Source organism: Bidens hawaiensis, unplaced genomic scaffold (assembly GCF_021521415.1).
Source record: "Bidens hawaiensis isolate Kalapana, Puna unplaced genomic scaffold, B.hawaiensis_p1.1 tig00003649_1, whole genome shotgun sequence".
In the NCBI taxonomy this organism is placed as follows: Eukaryota; Viridiplantae; Streptophyta; class Magnoliopsida; order Asterales; family Asteraceae; genus Bidens; species Bidens hawaiensis.
In genome coordinates, this window is record NW_027491208.1 from 1,787,413 (window position 1) to 1,806,013 (window position 18,601).

Below are 18,601 nucleotides of genomic sequence, written 5' to 3' on the forward strand. Positions count from 1 at the left end.
GGTGTGTGTTTTTCTTGGAAGGAGGATACAATCTGTAATCTTTGTCTGATTCGGTTGCAGATTCCTTTCGTGCTTTTGTTGGAGAACCAAGCATGGCGGCAAAAGTTGAGGATCTTGGGTACTTGTACGATGAACCGTCTTTTAAAGTTAAACAAGCTATTCAAAAGATCAAACACTTGCATTCTCTTTAAAAAGTTTTAATATATTTCACCTAGCGGTGTGGTTTAGTATATGCTTAGTTATGTATAGGCCATTGCGCATAGATAAACTTTTAAATTTTGGCATATAAATTACCGAATTTGAAAATGAAGTTTTGTCTTCGCATTGGTGACTTCGTCCCATGCTACACGGTATTATTTTATCTTTATGTCCACTCCGAAAGGTGAATGAATGGGAGGGTACATGTATCTTAACACTAGCCGCCTCCACCATCAATTTTTTTTATGAGAGTAAGTGGCATTATTGCCTGGGATTTGGATTTGTTGAGCAAGGATAGAACTTCATTTACGGTCAGTGGCACATCCAGAATGTTCATATCCGACAGAAAAGGCTATTGGAACTCGAATATAACGAAGCCCATAACCCGTTTAAGAATACTTTCGAGATGACTTTACAAATTATGCCAACCAGAATCATTCTCAACGGGTCTATGAGGAGTGATCCCATTTTTTTCAAATACATAGACCCACAATATTAGTAGAACATTGGCTCGAGGCAATCGAAGTGAAAGGTTTTGGGATGGGTGAGATAAAAGCGTTGTTAATTACTCCGTTTAGATCAAATTAACTGAGAACAGCTACAACGACAACATCCAATAAGAAATTCCAAACGTGCTTGATAAACAAGCGATCGAGTTGGAACCCTTCTCAAAATATAGTTCATATACACTTGTGACGGACACCAAGTACTGCATTGCCTTGTCAATCTTGATGTTTTAAGTTGTTGGACTAGTTTCCGTGTCCGTGTCTTTGACATCTGATGAATATTGGCCAAAAACATTCACCAGCTAGCCTGTCTTTTTTCATTGCAATGGCCTTCTCAACGGAGCAGCCGTCCGAAAGATAAGATATGAAGAGGGCTCTCTAATGATTGTTCTTCTCCGTGCGCATCTTCTTAATTCTCTTACCTTCCACCCATATATCCTTCATTGCTGTCCTAATTACTACTTTACTTGATGGCGAGTACTTGGTATATGCACTTTAGAAACCATCACTAGCTTACTATCACTATACATGTATTTTGCTACTTTGCTTTGTATGCAGGTCTTAAATGACACGACTACGTGCTTACCATTAGTTTGACACGTTGATAAAACATACGTTAGAGATACACATAACCTCACTTAGAAAATATTGAATTTTTGGCATTTTTTTATATATGCTACCGGTTAATTGGTTCTAGCTTGTACTGGGTCATGGCTGGCCGTCTTTATAACGACTTAGATGATCTTTTTGCATGCTTTCATAATATTAATAGCACAAATAATTTGTTGATAAAACATTTTTATCCCTTAGTTAAAAAAAACCATTTGGTATGTTGACAATTGACAATAAGTTGGTACTTTTGAGTTGAGGTTTCAAAGTCAAAAGGACCTTAACAATAGTGATTTGATTCATGTATCAGGTTGTAATTGTGTTATCAGCGGCGCTTTCTCAGGTAGTTGATTCATGTAAGCGGATTTACAAGTACTTTAACGTTAACAGTGTATTTTGTAAGTAACATGTAGGTTCAAAACCAAATTATTTGTTCTTATATGACATGGTTTTCCTATGCTTATGCTATCACACAAAAAACATAACAAGGTTTTGTACCTGCACGTTGCAGCGTGGTGGTTTTTTTGTTTTTTTATGTGTGCGTGCGTGTCAAAACTCAAAACACATGATGGAATGGATAACATTCTTCACATCTCTTTTTTTACAAACATAGTAGCGTATTCCAGCCACATGATCGTCTTTTGAGATGTTACATTCTCGTAACTAAAGGCTGCAAAATTATTAATTAATTTTTTTTTATATAAATGCAACAATAGAAACCAACTTAATCTTAAGTACACAAAAACCTGTTAAAGTTAACTCCTAAATGAGTTTCTAAAACAAATTAATGTCCAAGTTGAGCCTTGTCAAATGAGCTAGCTCCACCAATCTACCAGATGACTTTGTGAATACCAACAATGAAACTTGGTTAAGTTTGCAAAAACAGATTTGTACAACAATGAAACTTGATTCCTCTACTCTCACATATTTGCTCCAAACACGTCTTCTTTTTATAATTCTATATAACTAATGAATGAAAATATTGAGTATATGGAAAGTTTATGCAAAAACTTGTGAACAAACAGATGCTAAAATTCTTGACATATAACCTGTTGCCGAAGTCTAGTCTTTAGGTTGTTGATTTCTTGCTTAATTGTTTCATCTTCTCTGTCATCTACATAAAAAATGAAAGTTAAAACCCACCCGTTCAATTCATCAGTCAAACTAATCAATACATGTTCTTCAACACATAGCAGAAGACCTAAATAATTTGGGAGTTCAAATAGCTTTTTTGTAAGTTTTTATACAAAAATTGGATTTCCAAATAGAATATAAAAAACGAACAACGTGTTTTCCAACCATTTTGATTTGTCAGGCTAAAAATAAGCAGGCCAGACTCATCCTCCTCAGACTCAAGGAATCTATGGCCGATTCACTTGCGAAGGATGAAATTTCAGTGTAATAGCAGCAAACAATGGAACAAAAAAATTAATTTCAATCTTGCTAACTCATGGTAAGAAAATAACCTAAATTTCATGCCACTTTCTCCATATGTATATTCTTCAAAAAAAACCCCCAATTTTTTCAATGAACTAAAAATACAGCCCAAGTAGACCCGTCATCAAGATCAAGTCGACTTAGCGACTTTGGAAAGACTCACCCAGTGAATCCGCGCAGAAAATAAACTGACCCGTGTGGTCATTCATCCAGGGCAGGAACCTCACTGTCAAGTACGACCATATTACTTATTAATCTTCCAGTACTGAAATTGAATACCTGTCATGTGAAATAAATCCATTGACAAGTTTCTTAATTTAGAAAACACGCAAAAGATTTGAATAATTACCGACACCTCTTTGTGTGAAACCACAAGTGTAAGAAAGTTATTATTCACCTCAATCACCCGCAACTAAATGCACATGTTAGATTTAGTGTAAGAAAGTTATTACGTCATGAATAGAGTCTGGACCTTCTAAATTCCAACTCAGACATACAAAACCAAAAATCAAGAAACAATATGATGAATAATTTGAACAAGAACAATATGAACCGGTACTAAACTCATATAACAGATTTGATAATCTACAAACATAAGCAATCGACAAATGATTTAATCATGAATCGAAGATGAAAATCAAACAAACAAAAAAAAAGAGATAGAACAAGCAATCTCTAGATCAAACCACACAATCTCCTTTGTAACTGGCAAAAAAAATAATACCGAAACCGGTGTTGGAGCAGTGATTTCTATAATTCGGAAGATCCCAACGACAACTTGGCTAGAACCTAGATGAAGAAGATATAGACCCCGATTTAAATGACCCGCGTCGCATCAATACTAAACCAGCCCACATGTTAATTAGAACCCGTATTTAACTCAGCAATAGCCCAATACATAAACCCATAATCAGCAGCCCGATTCATAAAAAACAAGATACACCAACAATTAGAACACAATTACATATTATATAACATATGTTTATATTGAATTCGAGACATACATGTATCTATTAATCCCCCACCCCCCTAATTCAATAACCAAACATGTTCTTATGCAAATTTAAAAAAAATGAAAAAAAATCAACCCGATTGTAAGAAAAGCATACTAGATCCTTTGAACCAAAATTTCCTCTTAAAAAAATTCTCACAAACAGCAAAACCTTTTATAAGAAATTGTTTACTATTAAAACATTTGTCTCTCAAGAACTAGTTAATAAAAATTTTGATCGTTTTTAGTAACAATGAACCAATGCTCGTTAGAACAATCAACACAGGTTCAATAACATAAAAAGTTGAGTCGAAGACACTTGGTGCTAAAAAATACAAAATGAAACAATAGCAGACAAACCAGAGGAAATATACAGCAAAGAACTCCTCACACCTTTTAAGTAAATAAACTCGAACAATTTTTTTAGGAAATTTTAATCATAAGGTGAAAATCATAACTTGTGAAGAGGTATGTACCCGCCTTAACATCGAGCAGGGCGGGTCAACCCACGAGATATAGACAAGAGGCTTGAAATCAAGATATCATGAAGGCACAAAGCCAAAACCTAGGCGCACGGCGCATATCATATATGCTCACGCATCACATATGCTCACGCGTATCACATGCTCGCGCACCATATATGCTCACGCATATCACATCTGCGCGTGGCGCATCTGCGCGTGGCGCATATCGCATGCTCACGCATCATATATGCTCACGCATATCACATCTGCGCGTGGCGCATATTACATATGCTTGCGCATATCACATCTGCGCATGAAACATCTGCGCGTGAGAATAAAGAGAAGACTTCGCCCATCCTCAGGATAGGCGCATATCACACGTGCACATAATCAACCTCGTCCTTATCCAAATCAGGATAAGGACAACCTTGATTGTGCTCGTCAGCAAACCTTCCAGAAGGTATCCTTTAAGGAATAAGAATATGCTGATGTTGACAGCTGCCAATGAAAGGTGGACAACTCAGCAAAACCCATGTGCTACCACGTGATTGCACATGGGTCAGGTAAAATGCCTGGGTCAGAGAATAATCAATGAAAAAGCACCATGTGTCCTAAGGACACGTGGTGCAAAGCAATAGGAGGAGGCCAAAAAGGCCCTAATGGGATCTTAGCCCAATCATTGGAAACCCTAACACTATAAATACCACACCACCTCCACAAGGGGAGGTAAGCAAGAAAATACATTCCAATTCCTTACTCTCAGATTATTATTATCTTCTCCTACAATCTCTTATTCTCACACCGGAGGGTTACCCCAAAGAGGACCCCTCTGTCCCTTTCTGAGGGGTAAGTTCACGGTGCTGCTCGTTTTGTAGGTGGAAGAACTCATACTCCGGAGAACCATCGGTGAAATAGCATACTCATACCCGAGGAAAGTTGATCGTCTACCAGTGAGACGATCTACGTTTCTTCATTGGCGCCATCACCTGTTACAACGGCAACAAAATCTCATCAGTTCTCTCTGAAAAACTTCACCATGGTTTCTGGTGTTCGAAACAGCGATCAAGTTCTGGAGGATATTAAGCGTGAGGATGTTAATGAGGGACAGCATTTTCTGAGGGTGCCGCGTGATTCTGCGCGCACCACCAGTAACCATCCCTTCATCACAACTCCTCATAGCCAGACTGAAACTCCTCCAGACGATCTCACGTTCCAAAATTTGACCGGCGCGAAACAAAAAGGACCAATGGGTCCAGAAGATGAAACAAATGACCCTAAAGAATGGCTCATAAACGAACAACGGCGTTTAATGGACAAATACAATGAGCTGGTCAAACACAAAAAGTTAGCCGACCTAACACAAAGGCTCGCGTTTGATAAGCAAACCGTTCAAGGAACAACAAAAAGGGCGCGCGCGCCGGAAGATGGTCACTCTGTTCACACTGAACACGCTGATTTTAGTGATGAAGAAGTGCACAGCATGAGGAAGACGCGAGATACTCATGCAGGAGGCTCACAGCTCCGCGCGCACATGAACATGGCGCCTGGAGCCAAAGCCGATCTGGATCTGTACACACCGTACAGCCCACCAGCGAGAGGGCAAGTGGACGTAACCACACCGTACAGGCCAGCCATCTTGGTGAAGCATTCAAAATTCACTGAGCGCATCGCGAAGGCTCCCATTCAACACAAAACCAAGATGCCAAGTGGGTTGGGCAAGTACGATGGCACAACAGATCCAGACGATTTCTTACAAGGTTTTTATAACACTGGAAACCTAGAAAGCTGGACGATGCCAACATGGTGTCACATGTTTGCTCGCTGCCTCACGGGCGCGGCGCGTGTCTGGTTCGAAAGCTTGCCGACTGGGCAAATCGATGGGTTCGAAGAGCTATTGGAGAAGTTCCAAGCTCACTTCGTACAGCAGCGCAGACACACGCGCGACCCTGATGACATCATGCACTGCGTGCGCAGGAATGATGAAACGATTGAAGACTACATAACTCGTTTCAATCAGGAATCTCTTGCAATTGGAGGTATCACTGAGCAACTCTTGCGCGTGGCCTTTATACAAGGTGCGTGCAGTGATCAACTCCGCAGAGCTCTCGTGAGCAGAGATGGCATGCCAACCACTTGGGCCAAGCTAATGGAAGCATCGCGAGTCTTCGCGCGAAATGAAAAACAAATTGCCCAAGATAGAGCAAGAGAAAGAGGGCACCAAGCAGAAGCACCGCGCAACAACGAAAGGAGGGGCAAACAAAACTCTGTATGGTCCAGGTTGCAACAAACCAGTTTTTCTCCCGCAGAAAAGCAGGCGCAACCAAGCTCACCCCAGCCCCAAAAAGACAGTCGTAATCGCGGAGAGGGTGACAAGAGGGAGGGGGGCAGAGAGCCTAACAGACCTCTACCAAGAATATGGACTCTCCTCACTAAAACGCCTTCACAAGTGTTAAGCACAGAGAATGTCCAGTTTAAAAGCCCCAAGCCACTACACTATAAGGGACCACCAAACAGTGGCAAGTATTGTGAGTTTCACAAGTCCACAGGGCACAACCCTGATGCATGCCACCATTTGAAGGATGCGATTGAAAGAGATGTGAAATCAGGCAAGTTGGCTCACCTGGTGAAAAACCCAAGACCAGAGAATGAACAACCAGATGGAGCCTCAGCCAGCAAAAAGTTCAAAAGAATCTGTGTAGCCGAGGGAGGAAGGCAAGGGCAAAGATCGAGAAAGAGAAGCGCGCAAGTCCAAGGAGATTGGCGCGAGCAACAAGTAATCTTCCCAAGAATCAGGGGAGGCCCTTCTATCAGCAGTCCTCTAGTCATCACTACACACATTGCTCATTATGAAGTGTCAAAAGTCCTGGTGGACACTGGCAGTGAATCAGACATCATGTATGAGCAATGTTTCAGAAAGTTGGATCCAGCAGACCAAGCAAGGCTCGAAATTGTGAATGCACCAATCTCGGGTGTTTCAAATGAAATCATTCACCCCTTAGGTCAGATACAATTTGAACTAACTATGGGGGATGAGAAACACAAGCGAGCTGAAATTGTCAACTTCTTGGTCTTGCCCACCACTTCATGCCACAATATGATCTTGGGTAGAGGAACGATTGCCCAATTCAACGCCATACCGTCGCCAGCGCACGGCGCGTTGGGGTTCCCAACACCAACAGGTGTAACATTTGTATACCGAGATCATTTGTGCGCGGTGACAAGTATTCCGCGGGAAGGGAGAATGAAACTTCCAATGGCAAACAACGCGCCAGAGGAATGGATTCTCAACCCAAAATTCCCAGAGCAAACAATCACAATTGGAGCTACGATATCAGACGACACAAGGTTGAGAATGAAAAGATTGCTCACAACGTATATGTCGGTCTTCGCGTGGCAACATTCCGATATGACTGGGGTTCCGCGAGACCTGGCGCAACATTCTCTCAACACGTTCAAGTCCATAGAGCCAATTGCTCAAAAGAAGAGAATCATGGGGGATGAGAAGGCAAAGGCCATGAATGAGCAAGTAGAGGATCTACTGCGCGCAAACATCATCCGCCCAATACGATACCAGACATGGGTAGCCAATCCTGTGATGGTAAAGAAGAGCAACGGGTCATGGAGGATGTGCATTGACTTCAAAGACCTCAACAAAGCATGTCCAAAAGATTGTTACCCCCTCCCAAACATTGACGCGAAGGTGGACTCCGTGGCGCCATTTAAGCTCAAATGTTTTCTGGATGCCTATAAGGGCTATCACCAAATTCAAATGGCACCACAGGACGAAGACAAGACTGCCTTCAGAACCGACAAGGGTGTTTTTTGTTACACAAAAATGCCCTTTGGTTTGAAGAATGCGAGAGCCACCTACCAAAGACTCATGGACGCGGTTTTCAACGAGCAAATTAGAAGAAACCTAGAAGTCTACGTGGATGATTTGGTGATCAAAAGCAGGGATTAAAACAAATGCTCAAAGACATCGAAGAAACCCTTTGGCGCCTAAAGGAAGTAAACATGAAGCTCAACCCGAGCAAATGCACATTTGGCGTAGAAGAAGGGAAATTTCTCGGTGTAATGGTCACCAAGGATGGTTTCAAGGTGAACCCAGAGAAGGTGGAGGCTATCCTTGACATGCCCTCACCATCCACCATGAAAGAAGTTCAAAAGTTGAATGGTAGATTGGTATCAATCAACAGGTTCCTAGCGAACCATGCAAGCAAATCTACCCCATTCGTTAACACATTGAGAAATTGCCTAAAGAAAAGCCAATTCAAGTGGACGCCTGAGGCCGAGCAAGCTCTCAGTGAGATAAAAGAATGTCTGATAAATCTGCCTGCACTCACAGCTCCACTTCTTGGCGAAACCCTAACATTGTACCTGTCAGCAGGAGAGCGCGCCATCGGCGCAGTGTTGTTGGTGGATCGCAAGGGAATCCAAACACCAATCTATTATGTGAGTTGGGTGCTGACAGATCCTGAGACGCGCTACTCCATCATGGAAAAGTTAGTTTTGTCACTAACACACGCGTCGCGCAAGCTTCATAGATATTTCAATGGTCATCCTATTGAAGTTCTGACTGGTTACAACATCCAGCAAGTCTTGCGGCGTCCCGCGCTCTCAAGAAGGCTGGCAAAATGGGCGCTGGAATTAGGAGAGCACACGATCGCCTATAAGCCCCGTCCAGCAATAAAGGGACAAGTCTTAGCTGATTTCATCGCAGAAATCCCTGAAGGAAAAATTGAAGAGGCTCAGCGCGAGGTAGACCCTCCGCGAGCCAATAATGAAGAAAATGTTTGGAGATTATTCACTGATAGAGCTTCAAACAATGAAGGGTCCGGCGCAGGCCTCAAGCTGGTGGATCCAGAAAGTCATGAGTATACTTACGCAATCAGGTTGGATTTCAAGAGCACCAACAATGAAGCTGAGTATGAAGCCCTGCTGGCTGGTCTGCGCATCGCGCACAAGTTCGGGGTTAAAAAGCTAGAGGCCCATGTTGATTCATACTTGGTAGCAGCACAGGTCAATGGCCTTTATGATGCCAAGGAGAACACCATGCCTCTGTATTTAGAGCAGGCAAAAAAGCTCATCGAGCAATTTGACTTCTTCAGAATCATACATATTCCGCGCAGTGAAAACAAGTCTGCTGACGCGCTGAGTAAGATGGCATCAACCAGCTTCTATCACTTTGGCAAAGATGTCAGGGTAGAGTAATGAGCAACCCTTCGGTGGGAGCGAAGTCTGTCCTTGTAATTCATACAACCCCTTCATCATGGATAACTCCAATAAGGGAATTCTTGAAGGAGGGAAAGGTACCGGACGATCGCGCACAGGCGAGGAAGATAAGACACAAGTCGCAGAACTATGAACTGCTTGATGGTACATTATATCGACGCTCTTATCTTGGACCGCTCATGAAATGCTTAGATGCTGAGGAAGCAAGCTATGTGATCAGAGAGATACACGAAGGAATCTGGGGAATACATGCTGGCCCACGCATGGTGGTTGCCAAGGCAATGAGCGCAGGTTACTATTGGCCAGGCATGTACTTGGACGCGTTAAAAGAGATCCAAAAATGCAAAGCGTGTCAGAGCTATGCGCCAAACACCATGCGGCCAAAGAACAACTTGATTCCGGTGACCTCCGCATGGCCTTTCCACAAATGGGCAATCGATATTGTGGGTCCCCTACCGCAAGCGCAAGGGCGAGTAAAATTTTTGGTAGTGGCAGTAGACTATTTCACAAAATGGGTTGAAGCTAAGCCACTAGCAAAAATCACAGCCGAGGCGATGAAGCAATTCATTTGGAGCCACATCATATGCCGTTTTGGCCTGCCCATGGAAATTGTGAGCGACAATGGCAAACAATTCACTGACAGGAAGATATCCAGCTGGCTCAAGGAATTGTGCATCAACCAAATCTTCACTTCAGTATACCACCCTCAGGGAATGGCCAAGTGGAGCGCGCGAACCAAAGCTTGCTAAATGGGCTGAAGAAAAGGTTGGAGGGAGAATCCCATTCATGGGTCGAGGAGCTACCTAATGTCCTGTGGGCGCACAGGACATTAAGCAAAACCAGCAATGGCGAATCCCCGTTCAGCCTAACCTATGGAACGGAGGCTATGATTCCAGCAGAAATTGGATGCCCATCCCATAGAGTGCTCATGATGAGTAAGATTGATAACGAGCGCGAAAGAAGGTTGGATCTCAACTTACTTGAAGGGCGTAGAGAAGCGGCTATCATCAGTGAAGCCAAATACAAGAAAAAACTAGAAAATTATTACAATCAGCGCGTGAAAGAATGCCACTTCAAGAAGAATGATTTTGTCATTCGAAACAATGAAGCTAGCCGCGCGATACCCCCGGGAAAGATGTCCCCCAATTGGGAGGGACCTTATCAAGTCTCGGAAGAATTGGGAAAAGGCGCATACGCTTTAAAAGATTTGAATGGAAAGAAGATCCCGCGCGCATGGAACGCAGCACAGCTTAGAAAATGTTTCATGTAAAAATTGTCAAGTTTGTAATCAAGGCTTTTTAAGCCATTATGAATAATGATACGCGCTATCTTCTCTTAATGTGTGTTCTATTACCTTTTGCATACATGTTTCACACTTCCCTTTATTAATTTTGAGCAATATGACAACATGGTATTGACATCAAAACAAAAATAAAACGAAGTAAAACATACATGCGCGAGCTTCAAGCTCAAACGCGTTAACGAGTTTTAACTCTAAAACGTCAGGGCCTTAGCCCAATAATATGAGCCTTAGCTCAGGGCCTTAGCCCAATAATACGAGCCTTAGCTCAAATCACTCACAAGATCCATCCTACATGCTGCGCAGCTAGACCATAAAATTACCTAAGCACAACTAAGGCAAAGCACATGCCAAAACATAGTTGTTAAGGTCTCAGGTCGAGGTCGCGCATGGAATTGTAATGGATATCAAACACATATTGACACGTAAAGGCTAAAAAACTCATAATTCCCTATAATAAATGCGCGATAACGTCGCGCAAAAGAGGAATAATGAAACGCCAAGGCACGTGTCAACATAGTCAGGATATTGCAAAATCGCTTAAAATATGACAAGGATTAAGTAAAATAATTTCCTTACAATCTTGTTTTTATTTCAACGTGCAAGCATATCTTATATTCAACAAGCAAACATGCAATATAAAGAGATGAATGGGGAATGCGCAAGATGCGAATAAGGGAAAAACAAAATTTCATTCCAAAACATAAAAGGTTACAAATTTACAAAATGATGAGATATAAACTGCAAATAAAAAAAAACATGAAGGGCTTCTCAAGTCTCTATCTCGACGTCTGCCTCTTCATCGCCCTCATCATTACCTCCCTCAGCATCTGGCGCAGCCCGCTCCTCATCATCTCCAAACTTGCCATAGTCAAGCTGTTCATCTTGAATGGAGTCTTCTATCACAATAGTGTCAGGAGCGGGTCCTTTGGCCACGCCAGAGCCGCTAGCAGAGGCAGCATTGCCCGCGCCATCATCGCCGCCACCAGCCCCTTCACACTCGTCAAGTAATTTCTTCAGAGCGCCGAGATCGGGCTGATCAGCAAGCAAGGCTATCTGCAAAGCATAAGGAAAAGTGTGAGTACAAAAAGACTAGGAAAATAAGTCAAGGTAAACTCATTAAGGTTAAAATACCTGCTCAAGGATGGGAATGGGAGTATTCAAATACTTCTCCCCCACCTCGGCCATGTCCGCGCAGACAACGTCGAGCTGATAAGGGTAGTCGGATGGGTTCTTCTTCAGCATGCTATATTCACAGCCATCCTTAAACCCTTCAGCTCGACCCACCAAGCGCGAGGCAGCGTTGCAATCCATCACAAGGGTCTGAAACTAGTCATACCCTATGAGACTAGCCATTGGCGATCCTGCGCGAGGGAAGAAACAGACGTCTCAAGAGCAGGAATCTGAGAGTTTAACAACTCAACAGTTTCCTTGGTCTGTTTCAGCTCCTCTATGTCGGACGCTGCTGCCGCCAAGGCCTCTTTCCTTTCCGCTCGCGCAGCATCGAGCGCTTCTTGGCTAGACGCTGCCGTCGCCAGGGCTTCATCCTTCTCTGCCCGCGCGGCCTCAAGCTCCTTCTTCAGGCGCGCAACCTCACTCTCTAATGAAGATTTGTCAGTGATAGACTGCACAAGTGCTTGGTCACGCGCCTCTGCATCCAGCTCCGAGTCGCGCACTCGTCACGCATACTTGGCCGCGTCCGCCTCTGCTGCCTGCAGCTTCTCCCGCGCAGCCTGCAGCTCATGCCCGTGCTTCACGAAGGCAGCGTTGGCACTTGCTCGGTTCTCGCTGAGTTCTGCTTGGAGTTTCTCAGCTCTCTCTCGAGCGTCAGAAAGATTCCAAGCAGATACCTTAGCCTCTTGCTTGGCCTCCGCAAGAGCATCACGCACCTTTACATAATCATAGCGAAGCTCTTGGGAGGCAGCAAAGAACGCTGACCCAGCGAAAAGATGGTCGTTGAGCAAGTCCACGCGGGCGCGCTCCTCCTGAAACCTCCTTTCAGCTGGAGGCACGGAGTGAGCCAAGAAGTCTTCACACACCACCATGGACTGAAATGAGCTATCCTCAGTAATATTCCATCTCGGGCGGTAGATGTGATCGGCTTCCTGCAAACACAAAGCAACGTTCTAGTCATCTAAGCACTAATATGGAAGTCCGCGCAGGGGAGCAAAAACGAACTTATACCTGCGGGGAGCAAGCAGAAAAGTCAGCGCCAGCCCCATGAGAAGACTGCGCCACGAAATCTCGTGGCGCTACAGGGCTTGCGCGGCCGCCATCGGAGTCTTCAAAATGGACCTCCTCATCTTCCTCTGTAACAGGTCTTTTCTCCTGCGACCTAGAAAAATCAAAACCAGTCTCGCGAGGAAGGCTGCGCGCAGGAGGAGGTGAGGGAGGTCTCGACGCCGCGAGATCAGCGCGTAAAACAGCCTCCTGCTCCTTAGTAATCCCAATGAGGGGAGATTCAGTGCTTGCAGGAGCAGGAGCAGAGCCAACGGCGCTGGCGCCGGCGCCAGCAGTGCCGCCAGCAGCTTGTGTGCCAGCTATAATACCTATGAAAAAACCAACAAAGAGAAATGATTCAAGCCTTGATCTAAAGAAAAAAGTCAGAAAATAAAAGCGCAATATATACCTAGGCGCACCGCCGTCCGCGAGTTAAACATCGCCATGAAGTCCATTTTCTCCCTTTTTGAGGGCAAAACAGGGGACTTCAAAGCAACCTTCGGCGCAGCCTCGGTACCTTGTTGCGCCTGAGGTTGATCCACCAAGGTCGCCGGCTCTACAAACATTTGAGTGAGCAAAGATTCATTAATAACTCTATCGGAATCACGCTCATAAAACCATAAAGTATAAACAAAGTATACCTGTTGAAGAGGAAACAGCAGGCGCAGCGCCGCTTCCCTCTTTCGCCGCGCGAAGAGAGGAGGTGGCGGCACCATACCTCGTGTGGACAGGAGGACTGCCCACACCTTGAGGCAAAGAAGACAAGGAAACCTTGGAGGTAAACCCCTTGGTTTTCTTAAGTCCCTTCGCCTGAGTAGGAGGATCCTGAGCAACAGGGGCATCATTTTTCTTCTGTTTTTTACTGGCCCCTGCGCCAGTTTTCCCTTTAGCTTTACGCTTGAGTTGTGGCACCTCAGCTTCCTCCTCCACCTCTTCTTCCGCGAGCTCCAGCTCATAGTTCTCAAGCGCATCTACAATACGTGCAACAGAAATGTTAACCAAATTTGGTATTCTAAAGGCATAAGCATAAGTACAAAGGCCTACCAGGCGCATCGCTGTCAAAGCAAAATCCCAAATCAACAGGGATGAACATATCAGCGAAGCGATCGGGGAAGCCAACTTCCCCAGCGCCCAGCGTGACAGAGCCACCCTCCATATGCTCATCATAGGCGGCGTGGACGTACTCCTTGCTTACTGCATAAAACAAGACAAATGATATCAGCAAAACGAATTATGTTCGCGCAGAAATAATGCAATGAGCTAATAACTCACATAATCCATCAACTTGGATAACAGGCTCAGTCGCGCTGTCGGCCCACCTCCTGCTCATGCCAACCCCCACCAGCGCCTCCTCGCAAATATTCTTGGCGGGGGATGGTTCAGCACTCAACTTATTAACCCATGCGCCAGTTGGGTTCTTAAAAACATTCACATCCGCGGGCGCAGAAGTGATCGCGCGCATGGTCATGCGGATGGGAATCACACCAGCCTTAATATAGAAAAACTTCTCAGACCAGTCATGAAGGCTCTTGAAAGAAACAGTGCAGCACTTGACCTTCTGAGTGCGAGGAACGAATGAGAACCAAGAATCTTGGATTTTTGGCTTATAAAAAAATTGAAAGCGCCGAGGGGTTGGCTCCTCGCGCTGAGCTTTGCACATGAACTCAAAATGAGTCACGCGCACAAGTCCAAAAGGATGGACTTGGGATATGTGAATCCCATAAAATTGAAGCAGCGCACCCATAAACCTTGTCATCGGGAGACAAAGGTTGCAGTGAGTGAAAAAATGGCAATATAAGGAGATATAGCCGGTGGGCGGATCTGCCGCCGTTTGCCCGGCCGCCGGAAGCATACAGCCATACTCAGGGAGAAAACCCTGAGAGGCGATGAGACTGTCAAAATCAGACTGTCTCAATTTACAGGGAATCTCATCCCACCTCTTTACTGTCTTGCCCTTCCCCACCTCCTCCGACGAGGCCTCAGCAGCCCGTTTTCCCTTGCCGGTCTTCTTCAAAGTGGACATGACTAATGATTTTACACGGCGTCTGCTTGGGGAGATTGTGGTGTCTGGGTTATCAGACATACAACTGTAAAATCAAACAGAGGTTACTTCAAGAACGGAAATCGGAATAAAAATGGAAAGGAAAGCTCTGAAATAACAATGAAGATGAAGAATAACAACTCAAAAGGCTTGCTTTTATAGGCCCAGGAGAAAGAGAAACAGGTACTGGTCAGAGTTCACGCGCCCCCACTCGCAGGTGCACGCCAACGCGAGCGCGACACGTGTTCCTGACACTGTGTGAGGGGACATAAAGGGAACGAAACAGGTACTGATCAGAGTTCACGCGCCCCCACTCGCAGGTGCAGGCCAACGCGAGCGCGACACGTGTTCCTGACACTGTGTGAGGGGACATGAAAGGCAACTGTAGCACCTCAAGCACACGAAAAGTCTGACACGTCTCCATCTCTGACGCATGCCAGCACCAACCAACCACGTACATGGACGATTCATTTCAACCACAAGGATAGAATTTCGCGCAACGATGAGAAATAAAAAGGAAAAGACAAAACCCTATTAAAAGAGAACTATTAAGTCTATTATCTATCTTACCTCGCTCGCGCGAGACAAGACACACATTAGACTGGGGGGGCTTGAAGAGGTATGTACCCGCCTTAACATCGAGCGGGGCGGGTCAACCCACGAGATATAGACAAGAGGCTTGAAATCAAGATATCATGAAGGCACAAAGCCAAAACCTAGGCGCACGGCGCATATCATATATGCTCACACATCACATATGCTCACGCGTATCACATGCTCGCGCACCATATATGCTCACGCATATCACATCTGCGCGTGGCGCATATCGCATGCTCACGCATCATATATGCTCACGCATATCACATCTGCGCGTGGCGCATATTACATATGCTTGCGCATATCACATCTGCGCATGAAACATCTGCGCGTGAGAATAAAGAGAAGACTTCGCGCATCCTCAGGATAGGCGCATATCACACGTGCACATAATCAACCTCGTCCTTATCCAAATCAGGATAAGGACAACCTTGATTGTGCTCGTCAGCAAACCTTCCAGAAGGTATCCTTTAAGGAATAAGAATATGCTGATGTTGACAGCTGCCAATGAAAGATGGACAACTCAGCAAAACCCATGTGCTACCACGTGATTGCACATGGGTCAGGTAAAATGCCTGGGTCAGAGAATAATCAATAAAAAAGCACCAGGTGTCCTAAGGACACGTGGCGCAAAGCAATAGGAGGAGGCCGAAAAGGCCCTAATGGGATCTTAGCCCAATCATTGGAAACCCTAACACTATAAATACCACACCACCTCCACAAGGGGAGGAAAGCAAGAAAATACATTCCAATTCCTTACTTTCAGATTATTATTATCTTCTCCTACAATCTCTTATTCTCACACCGGAGGGTTACCCCAAAGAGGACCCCTCTGTCCCTTTCTGAGGGGTAAGTTCACGGTGCTGCTCGTTTTGTAGGTGGAAGAACTCATACTCCGGAGAACCATCGGTGAAATAGCATACTCATACCCGAGGAAAGTTGATCGTCTACCAGTGAGACGATCTACGTTTCTTCAACTTGGCATTGGTAAAGAAAACTACACAGCTTGCAAGTCAACTCAGCAAGATATAACAAAACTCACAAAAAGTTTGTAATAACTAACTTCCTCCTAACATAGTTCATTCCATATAAACTCTTATTCGAATGATGAACTTTAGACCCACCATTAACAAAGAGTATAACATCAAATAATGCCACAAGGCACATCATAAATTGTAGTAAACAAACACCACAAAAGAAAACGAACATACAATATATTCCAATTAATATAGAATTATATGATTGTATAACATATATCAGACACAAATCTGACCAAACAGAAGCCACTGAACATTTAAGATAAAAGCATGTCACAAGACATATTGTTGCTCCTATTTTGGCACTTGTCTGTTTAATTATTGTTGTTCAACAATAATATTCCTCTTTACTTTTAAACCTTTCTTCCTATTCGTTTTAAGTTCCAAACATAAAAAATAAAAATAAAAATAAAAATGGCAGCAGTGGTGCCCTTTGAGATATAGTTTGTCGAGGGGGATCCTCCAAAATTCAACTACAAAAAATGGTTGACAATAGGGGGCATTGTCAGTGTCGTGGTTGTAGCTGTCCTCTTGTTGGGATATTTATATTCAGCGTGGGTAATATTCACAATTGAAAACCCCGCTATCAAAACCGATTTGAAAACTTTCTCCCTCGTGAATTCGTCCAATCTTCTTCCCGTGAATTCGTCCAATTTTCAGTTTACAAGATAAATCAAGCATTTAAAAAAAAAAAAGATAAATCACCATATGATTCTAGTTAAGGCCTCAACTTCTACATTCATTCAGATCACAAACCCACCACCCTTTAGTATCTCAGCCATTCACCACCACCATGAATGTACACACCACCAGCCTAAATCAACAACACCACCACCTAGTCTACCAAGTTCCTCAACTCCAACACAACATATTTATTTTCCGACATCGATTTTCCGGCCAACAATCATCACCCTCAACAACCAATTTAGGCGATAAAAATCAAGGCCTTGTGAAGCCCGTATCGGAAAAACGAAGTGGTTAAGGGTTGCGATCGGAAAGACGAAGTGGTTTGTATTCTTGGGTTTTGAAACCCTCGTCGGATCTGGTTTGTGCACTTGGGTTGACGAACGGTCGAATCTTGTTCGTTTACCTGCGGGACTTGGTCAAATTCTAGAAGTGCAAAGATGTAGGGTCAAGGTGGTCGGTGGTAGCAGGCTGTTGGAGTGGTGGCAGTGGTCCGGTGGTTAAAGAAAGAGAGGGAGCAGAGGTTGAAGAAAGAGAGGGAGTAGAGTGAGAGGTTTATATTTATATGTTTTTTAAATATTAAAAAAATGTTAATAACCTGTTGTGTAGGTCAAATGTCTAGGATTGGAACAATTTTAAAAGTTAAGTGACCTGATTAGAACAAAGTTTTTTATCAGTGACCTGATTTGAACAACTCCAAAACTTGGTTACTATTTAACAGAGTAATCCCATTAATGTATATGAGAGAGATGATATGAGGGATGACCATGCTTTGAGTCCTGATCTCACCCGGTTTTACCGGCTCCTCGCTGTCGTGCCATTTGGCAGGCGTGGGGGTTGGGTTTTATCCGGTGAATCCCTCAATGGGTGGACCGCTAGGGGCTTCCTCCATCCAGACTAGTGGTCGGCCCGGGCTACCTTTAGCCAATGGGGGCTGCGTACGGAGTACCCGGCGTTACTTAGTTGGTCGTTCCAAAAAAACACTAAATCAATATTTTTATCTATGTTTATTTTTATTAGTTACTTAAATATTTTTAATTAATTATTATGTAAATTATATGTTAAATTTTAAATTAATTTTAGTTATCTATACTATATATAAATCATGAGTGACTCTTAATTTTTAAGAGGTACCAAATTTGTTGCTTTTAGTAGAAAGTATAATGCACAAGATTAAGGCATTTTAGGGGCAATTTTGTATTTTGACAATTTTGTCTTTTAGCACAACCAAATCATGTACGGTTTATTTTTAAATTATTATAAAATAATTACAAGTTTGGTCCAT